The sequence below is a fragment of the Gavialis gangeticus genome, unplaced genomic scaffold (assembly GCF_001723915.1).
Source record: "Gavialis gangeticus isolate Ggan-Ray unplaced genomic scaffold, GavGan_comp1, whole genome shotgun sequence".
Lineage (NCBI taxonomy): Eukaryota > Metazoa > Chordata > Crocodylia > Gavialidae > Gavialis > Gavialis gangeticus.
In genome coordinates, this window is record NW_017729022.1 from 94,662,020 (window position 1) to 94,671,908 (window position 9,889).

Consider the following 9,889-nt stretch of genomic DNA (forward strand, 5'->3'; position numbering starts at 1 on the left):
TATGCAATGTCTGTCCCAAACCCCTTGCTGGTTTAGGTTAAATCAGAGACCCCCAGCATCCTGGCATGCTCTCTGGGCTGGCCCCTCCCCTCTGCTCTGCTCTCTAGCTGGAGCAGGGGTGGGGTGTGGCCAGATGCTGGCCTGCCATGGCCCCTGAGGCAAATTCCTCCCTCCGTCCCATCTCCCCCCACTGGCAAACCCTGTGGACTGCAGCTGGAGTTTGCCAGCCCCAGCTGCACCTCCACAACTTTCCTGTAGCCAGGGAGAGGTGGAGTGAATTCCTTCCTCTATCTTCCTGCAGCCAGGGAGGGGATTAAATCTACAGTGGTCCCGGACCAGAGAGAGAGGCAAGTGAGTCTCCTGTGTGCACAATCAAGACCTGCAGCTGTGAGCCCAAAGCTAAGACCTGCCGGACCAGACTGAGAGGTGGGAAGTGTTGGCAAAGGCCTGACAATCTTCACACATATGTGCTGGAGATGGAGTTAAGGGAAGTTGCAGGCAGCTTCTGGCTGGAAGTTGCAGACCAAAGAATGCAGAGAGCTACATTTACATTATAAAGCAGAACATGTAAAACCTAAACAAAGCCTTTCTGAATGCCTGGCTGTAAGGAGGAGCTCTGCCCTCAGGATTAGTAAGACTTATGCAAGGCTTGTCTTCCTGCTTTACATTCCAAAGTACACTAAGTTGTGTATGCTGTGTTTTACTGGGCTGTATGTTATCTTAGGCAAAGATTTACGGTAGTTCCCTGTTGTATGCTTTGCAAATTGCTGTGTTCAATACAAGCTTGTTTCAGAGAGAGTACTTTTTTCCCATTCCCACCCGTCAGTCTGGCAGCATTTCCCCCCCACCTCTGTCAGCCACCAGCCTGGGGATCCTGTGTGTTGTACTATCTCCAGCTGGTGCCTGGCCATGCCCCCTCCACTCCAGCAGGGAGAGGTGAGAGCCTTGGAGGGTGTCTTTCTTACCTCCCCTTTGTTAGTGGCTGGCAGGCATGCTCTAGCACCCACTGGCTTCTGGCTTGAGCCACTGCAGGCATGTGCCTGCATTTCCTGATTTAACAGAGAATGTCTGTCCAGTTATTAATCAATTTAAGCTGCGCAGCTTAGACTAACCTGCAAAGAGTGAATCAATTCAGGCTCAGGCTTTTTGAACGTCTGTCCCTAGCCCAGGAGTTTAGGTACAGTGTTGCATGTACCTCAATTCTGATGGGCAGCTGTAAAACCTGAGGAGACAGGAGTGAAACAAGTGTGAGTTCCAGGAAGCATCTGTTAAAAAATACAAAGAGAAAATGCTAGATTTTTTTGCACTACATTCATTCTGCTCCCTGGAGTATAATGTGTGTTTCAGAACAGGAAGCAGTGTTACCCACTGCACAGATGTATTGTCAGAGGCAGCAAATTAACAGAGATCCTTAATAGTTGTGTTTCTTGAGTGTATAGTATATTAAGCATTGAGAAATCTCCACCAGCAAATTTCTGTAACAACCTACATTATACGTAAAAAATGCTGTGTTGATGTGCCTGGATGTACTGGCCTCCAACTGCAGCTCCTGGCTTGGAGAGATGATCTTCCATTCATCACCACCCTAGGACTGCTTGGAGTAGCAGGAATAGGCCTCCCAAGGACCATTCTCTCTCCATGCTTTAAAAAAGCTCCCCTGTTATTTTGTGGTGGCGAAGGGCTGAGTACAGAGTCACTTGGGAGCCTTCTTCTGTTTGTTTTATAAACATAAATCAGACATTAATGTCAACATCACAGAAAAGCCACCATCACATTCAGCACTAATTGACACCTTGTTGGTGGTCTCAATAGAGAGGCAGAGCAGTGAAAGGAAAAGAAGACAAAACCAGTGTTTTACACCTATAGGGGGTCCCTTCAGGGCATGGCTATGGGGGGAACCTTGTACTTTCACTGCCTATGACTATTCAGTGACAGAGGGCTTCAGTCTCCAGGGCTATCAAAGAGGCAGTTTCACTGGCATGGCTACCTTCATGCACAATTTTAAGAGTTTTATTTTTTTAAACTCTCCTACACTGGAAGTCTTTGCAAGAATATTTGCTGTGTTTATACAGTAATGTATCTTTGTGCCCACAGTCACCCTCACCTTATTTTGACATGGCACAAAAAGGAAGCCTCCAGTCTTGTCAAGGCCCCTGGCCTTGTTTGTGGGCAGTTAACTACTCTTCACTGAGCTGTTACTCCATCCTCTGTATGCTCTTTTCCATCTGGCCAGACCACAGTCTGCAGACTCAGTTCATTGTCTCTTACAGTGAATTGTGAGCAAAAATACAGAAATGGAGAGAAAGTAATAAAACAGAGGTCAATAAACATACTTAATTCAGTACTTCAGAAACTATAGCTAGAGTATTGCTAAACTTAATTACCTAGTAGCATCTTGGTTTCCTCATGTGGTGGAAATGTCCCTTATTTTTCACCCAGCTTAAAAGCTTTCTTTAAGTTCTGTGCAGATATCTTTCACCCATTTTATAACAGTAACCAGTACTTTGAATGTCTGGAGTCTCCAGTTAGCATTTGGGAAGTGCCTCATTTTCTGGTTAATAAACAGATACTATTAGTTTTTACTTTTATAAACAGATTTTCCCCTTCTGCTGGAAACAAACTTAATTATGTTTTGCCTACTCCAAACAGATGTTATTTTCTTACAAGGGATCCTTCCACTGCAGATGTCCCCAGTCCTGCTCCCGGAAGCATTCTTCCCTTACGCCTCAAAGCTACCATGCAGTCATTATTTATTCTTTTGCCTTTTCCTTTTCAACAATCATAAAACCACTCTTTTGAGGCCTGCTGAGCACATCTTGGCATGCAGGACTGGGAGGTTACCTACTAGTAGCAAGATTTATGTGGATAAAAATAATGAGTACTAATGAGTAAAGATATAAAACTGAAGGCCACAGTCTCAGCTGTTATAAACCAACCAAACTTCAGCAGAGGATCTGGCCCTGGATTTATTATTATTATTATTTTATATGTTGTGGTTATGGTATTGTATAGATGTTCCAGTCAGGGGTCAGGGCTCAGTTGCAGTAGGCACAGTACAAACAAACAGAACAAAGATAGTCCCAGACAGTTCACGATCTAAATTTATGAAAGACACAGTGGGTGGATACACAGAGGCTGGCTGAGTTAGGGGTAAGTGAGAGAAAACATAGGGATGTTTTTATAAACTAGTAGTCCTGGTGATCAAAGTAGTCATAGGCGGCTACCAGTTTAACTGGATAATTGGGACCTACTTGTCAAAGCCTTGTCTTATGTCTGGAGGTATTTTTAGAATACCATCACTGTTTCCTTGTCTAGTGGTTGCTGTTACAACCCAGATAAGTCTGTCCCCAGTGGATCCACATCTGACTTTTGCATTTCTGGGCCCACTTGCTCTTAAGCTTCCTGAGGTTTGACCAGAATTTTGACCCAAAGCCAAAGAATTTTGACCCAGAGCCTCTAGGCATACACAGGGAATGTGCACACTTTACCTAGTTCCCACTTTTGGGAGATGAGATAGGCTAAGGCAGTTGGGCCACATGTGGTTAGTGCTGGCTTCCTCCAGCTTGCCCAGGAGCTAAAGTATACCCTTTCTGAGTGCTGCAACCTCAAGAGTGCCCTAATACAGAATTTACCTATTTTAGCATATATGATTGTTTAAGCACATAACCAAGGTTCAAAGGTAATTACTCTTTGCCTTAGAAAGCATAAGAAATATAAAGATTTAGGCAAAATGATTAAATACTTATGCGTACTTCCTAGCCTAAATTTCCTTACCACTCTTCTCGTCTCACTCATAGTTTCATAGTTGGTAGGGTTGGAAGGGACCTAAGCAGATCATCTAGTCCGACTCCCTGCCATGGGCAGGAAAGGATGCTGGAGTCAAATGACCCCAGCTAGGTGGCTGTCTAGCCTCTTTTTGAAGACCCCAAGGGTACGGGCAAGCACCACTTCCCTTGGAAGTTGGTTCCAGCTCCTAGCCGCCCTGATAGTGAAATAGTGCCTCCTGATGTCTATTCTGAATCTACTCTCAGTCAATTTATTGCCGTTGTTCCTTGTTACCCCCAGTAGTGCTCAGGGGAACAGGGACTCTCCCATTGCCTGCTGGTCCCCCTTGGCAAGTTTATAGGCAGCCACCAGATCTCTTCTCAGCCTTTTCTTGTGGAGGCTGAACAGGTTCAGGTCCTGTAGCCTCTCCTCATAGGGCCTGCCCTCCTGCCCCCTAATCACGTGAGTGGCCCTCCTCTGGACCCTCTCGATGCTGTCGACATTCCTCCTGAAGTGCGGCACCCAGAACTGGATGCAGTACTCCAACTGCAGCCTGTCGCATAGAGGGGGAGGATCACCTCCTTGCACCTGCTCGTGATGCATCTATGGATGCATGGCAAGGTACGGTTGGCCTTCCTGACCACATCCCCACATTGTCGGCCCATGTTCATCTTGGAATCAGTAGAGATTCCAAGATCCTTCTCTGCCTCTGTGCTGACAAGAAGGGAGTTCCCCAGCCTGTAGGTGTGCTCCTGGTTGTTCCTCCCCAGGTGCAACACCTTGCACTTGTCTGTATTGAAACCCATCCTTTTCTCATCCTTCCACCTCTGTAACCTGTTGAGATCTAGTTGTAGCCTGTCCCTCTCTTTTGGTGTCCTCACTTCTCCCCACATCTTAGTGTCATCTGCGAACTTGAACAAGGTGCTTTTCACCCCCTTGTCCAAATCACCGATGAAGATATTGAACAGTGCAGGCCCGAAAACTGAACCCTGAGGAACCCCACTGCCCTCACCTCTCCAGGTTGAAAATGATCCATCCACCACCACTCTGGATGCAGCCCTCCGGCCAATTTGCGACCCATCTGACTGTGTAGGTGTCAACACCACAGACACCTAATTTTTTAATGAGGATGGGGTGAGAGACGGCGTCGAAGGCCTTCCTAAAGTCCAGGAAGACTACGTCCACTGCGACACCTGCATCTAAGGATTTTGTGACCTGGTCATAGAAGGCCACCAGGTTCATCTGACAGGACCTGCCTCTAATGAACCAATGTTGATTGCCCCTAAGCATAAACTCCCCTGCTGGTCCCTTGCAAATGTGCTCCTGGATGATTTTCTCAAAGAGCTTTCCCAGGACTGAGGTAAGACTAAGGGACCTATAGTTTTGTGTGTCCTCTTTCCTCCCTTTTTTGAAAATGGGGACCACATTGGCCCTTTTCCAGTCATCAGGCACCTCACCAGAGCACCACAAGTGCTCGTAGAGTTGTGCTGGGGTCCTGCAATGACCTCTGCCAGTCCCCTAAGCACTCTGGGGTGAAGATCGTCAGGACCTGCTGATTTGAACACATCTAGTCCCTCCAGAAGTTCCCTGACTAGGTCCTCACTGACCCTGGGCCTGGCTGCACCTCCCCTGGGTCCGTCCGGTATCCCAGTGTGGGGGATGCCCCTGTCCCTGATCAGAAAAATGGAAGCAAAGAATCTGTTAAAGATATTAGCTTTGACCAAGATATCATCTGGTGCTACCACCAGATTACCAAGCATGTCCTGCAGAGGCCCCACATTATTTGCTCGCTTTTTTTTACCCCCTATGTATTTAAAAAAGGATGTCTTGTTATCTTTGACCCAGGTCGCTAGTCCCAGTTCCATCTCTGCCTTAGCCTTCCTAATAGCACCCCCTACAATCTCGAGCCAAGGAGGTATCCTTGGTGATGGCCCCTCCCTTCCATTGGGTGTATGCCTCCTTTTTGGCTTTGAGGCATTCGTGGATGCTTTTGGTGAGCTGTGGGGGCTTTTGAGCACTCTTGCCCCCCTTTGATCCACCTGGGGAATGTCATGTTTTGGGCTTGGAGGATTGTCTGCTTAAGGAACGACCACTCTTTTTGGACTCCCAACTCCCCTCCCCTCTGGGACCCCAGTGCCTCCCCGACTAGTCTCCTTACCTCATTGAAATCCACCCTCCTGAAATCCAGGGCTGCTGCTTTGCTGCAGGCCTTTGGCACCTTGCGGTGGATAGTGAATTCCAGTAGGCGATGATCGCTATCACCCAGGTAGTCGAGCACCTGCAGTCGCCTGTGGCCAGGACCAGGTCCAATAAGGCATTTCTCCTGGTGGGACTGTGCACCTTCTGGGTTAGGTGGAGGTCCTGTAACTCGGCTAGGAACCTATGTGAGCGGTCAGACTTGGCTGACTACTCTTCCCAGCAGATGTCCAAGTAGTTTAGGTGATGACCACATCCCTTGATTTAACTGCCTCCATGAGCTGACCTGAGAATTCCCGGTCCAGCTCTTCTCCCTGGTTAGGTGGCCTGTAGTAGACCCCTACTGTTAGGTCCCTTTCCCCCCGACCCCTTGTATTCTACCCAGAGCACCTCAGTCTGCCCTATCTGAGACCCAGTGCTGTTTGCAGAGGATGTGTATTGCTCTTTGATGTAGAGTGCCACTCTTCTCATCCTAACTGACTTCCCTGCCTCAGTTTCTTTACCACTGTTCAGCATCTTTGGGCTTAGCTTAAAGTCTTCTAAAGTGTCCAGGATCCCCACTTCAACACATGCCTCCTTGAAATCATGAGGCCTTTCTCTCTATCCTGTAGTCACTTTCCTTTTCTTTGGCTGTTCCCTCTTTCATGAATGTATGCCCATCAGTTTCTCTTGCCTGTTCTTTTGCCCATAGCTTCATGTTCAGAACATGAAAATTCCTCCTTCCAGCCAGAGAGATACCCTTTTTTATATTTCTGGCCTCTTCTATCAATCAAAACTCTCGATCAGTGTCTTAGGTGATCAGCGCCCTCTAGTCAAGTGATATGTTGCTTAGTTACTGCCAGCTGAGGTACAGATGAGCAGTAGTTGTCTCTTTGTTCAGGAATGTTCCAGTTGAATAGAGGATCATCAAGCTTTGGTGACCTTCCTGTTTTAGCTCTTTCTCCGGCTCAAGAATTTCTAGTGTCATTTTTTGTAGGTTTTAACTTAATATAGAGGCAAAGGACAGCGGAGAAGACACACCAACTCCATAGTCCAGATGGAGTTTCTGAGCTGAGACAGAAATACAAAGAGAATTCCTTATATCAAACAGAATTCATAAGTTATATGTGGGCAGAAGCACCCAGTATTCACATGTACCTCACTTTGTAGATAGGCCAGTGGATTTCATCAGGTCTTCACACAGCATAAAACTATAATATATTTGTGTATGATCATTCAGATAGAAAATACATTCATCAGCATATCACCAGAGTGACTAGTGCCTTGGTTACAGAAAGAAGTTGCACTGGTTTAACTTAATTTTGTTTTGCTTTGATTAAGTTATATCAGCTGCTATGTGGACACACTCATTTTGGTTTAGGAGCTGCTTTTTCATTAAGTTAAACTAGTTCCTAATTGACTTGTGCTAAATTTAAATAAGTCTGGCTTAAAATGAAATAAAACTGTTCACACATCCTTTTGCACTGGTTGAACATGAATTCTTACCTTAAACTGGTGCAGCTTTCATGCACAGATAGTCCCCAAGTGACCCTGCTATTGTGCTATGCGGTGGTTTGTGTTGGAAATAAATAGAATGAGATAAGATGACAACGTCCTTAGTGTGGACCAGATTTTTATTATAAAATCCCATTCAGAGAATAATTTTAATAGGGAAGGTTTTTTGTGACATGGATTAGAGTTAAAGAATTTATTCTAGTTTTATTCACATGATTCCGTGAAAAATAATAAAGAAAATCAGAGCTGATTTTTCAAGAAATTTGACATCCATTTGGGATCCATGTGAACTCTGGACATTCCCCTTTTGAATGTTATATCCTTCACATGTATGCTACAGTTTCTTTTCACTAGTGTATGATCTGTCTCTGATATTCATGGAGTATTACAGGAGTCACACCGTTGCTAAAATAATCCCACAATGTTGACTTAAAGTGCCTGCCTTTTATTTGAATGGTATTAAGGTTAGATTTTGGGTTGTTTTTAAATTTCAACTCCACATTATTTTTCCCTATCACCATATTTGTTAACTAGTTGCAAAATAAAAATATTTGATGCCAAATACGAATCAGAATTAGAAAACAATAATAGCAAATACTTTTTCCAACATAAAGACATGAGATAGGCAAAGATTATTGTTTTAGGTAAAATGAGGCACAGATTAGTTAATTTAATTGCTTATAGTTACACAGACACAGGAGCTCAGTTAATGGTGGGAAGGGAAGCCTTCTTGGCTCCCTGTCACTCGCTTTTCCTCCTAAGCCATGCTTAACAGTCTGGGCAGGTATGATTGCTATGGGTAAAAAAGTAGAAATGTTAAGCCTGGGTTCATTGTTCAAGCAGACAAGAGAAGGAAAAAAATAATAGGGGAATCTTGTTCCCAGTTCAGCTCTCACATTGATTTATGATGATATGAGGTGCCACTTTAGTTTTGATAATGTCTAATGTGGTTTTTTTAGCTCAAATGTATCTCTATGGTAGCTTTTACATGTGATATATTTGGGGTGATGCATTAATTTATGACAGGCTCTGTACTGCAAGAAAAAAGTTCATGGGCCAGCTGAAAAAGAATAGGGCAGTCTTAACAGAACCCAGACTTTTGTTTCCTGGTTTGGATGGATGTTTATAGATAGACAGATAGATTATATCTATATCTAGATCTATATATATCAAATGTTGATATGTGTTTGGTTTTATTTTTTAGCCTTCTACTTGCTGATGACTGGGTTCCTGTTTGATCCTGTTTACAAGATTCTGAAGATTGAAAATAGCCTCAACTCTTCAACACTGGGTAGGAAAACAAAGCCATATAAAGATACAGTGCAGTCACTTGGAAGGGTTAGCAGTGTGGAAGTGTGTGATATATAAAAAGTTGCGGAGAAAATGGAGAAGGTTTTAATATTACCAATATGGGTATCAATAAAAACTTTTCTCACTTAGTTCTTTCTTTAAAGGAGGGGGAATGATCCTGCACATTCTTACACCATGCATTTACCCTACCCTGAGTAGTAAATACAAGGTCAGGGACTCACAGCCTGATGCTAGGACAGGGGTGGGCAAAATATGGCCCATGGCCCAGATCCAGTCTGCCAAGTGATTGCATCCGGCCCACAGTGGGTCCCTCAGCCCTGCCTGGCCAAGAGGTGGGGGACAGCTCAGGCTATGGTGCGTGTGGCTGGTCCTGCTGCCCCTGGGTGAGGAGCTGCTGCCTGGTGCAGAGCACAGCCTGCCCTATCCCTGGGCACAGCCTTTGGGCATGCCAGGAACTGTAGTCTGTGGGGCCAGGTATTCTGAGGGTGGCATGGAGGTCAGACTCAGCTTCCTGGCAGCCCTCATGGCAGTGCCCTCACACTTCTGGCTGCTGCTGCCAGTGTCTCTACTGCTGCTGCTGCTGCTGCTACTGGATCCTGCCCTACTGGGCTGAGCATGCTTAGCTGGTGAATGGGAGGGGGCCGTGGGTGGGTGTGGCATCGAGTAGTGGGAGAGGTGGGTGGCACCAGGGCTGAGGCCAGGATCAAAGGGCAGTGGTAGTGCAGGGCCAGAGCCCAGGGCAGAGCCATGCTCCACTCTGTGCATGTTCCTGCAGTGGGTACCAATTCCATGGGAACAGCCATCCCCTGGCTGCAGAAACAGGCTCCCTGCACATCGCAGGGATGTTCAGGGAGCAAATTATGACTCTGCCCCAGGTCCCACTGTCACTGTCCCGTGATCTGGGCCCTGGCCCCACCAGCCCATCCTGCTTCCAGATGTCACTTACTGCCCACCTGTGGCCCCATCCCATCTTCCTGCCTGAGCACACCATGCGCGTGCGAGTCCCAGGCTGGTTTCCATGGAGATCCTGCCCACTCATCCACTCTGTCCCTCCCAGTGGTAGGGTCATGGTGGATGGGGCCAGACAGGATGAATTGGCATCTCCCCAGTCCCTCCCCCCCCC

The 9,889-nt window shown here is 46.2% G+C and overlaps 1 long non-coding RNA gene across 1 annotated transcript in view; it reads left to right on the plus strand.

The window, feature by feature from the left end:
• The window catches only part of LOC109296291, a 219,048-nt gene that overhangs the window by 208,796 nt on the left and 363 nt on the right, over window positions 1–9,889 (plus strand). The window contains exon 2 of the long non-coding RNA XR_002096947.1: window positions 8,660–8,746. This is a non-coding gene — a long non-coding RNA (uncharacterized LOC109296291). The remainder of the gene's footprint in view (window positions 1–8,659; window positions 8,747–9,889) is intronic.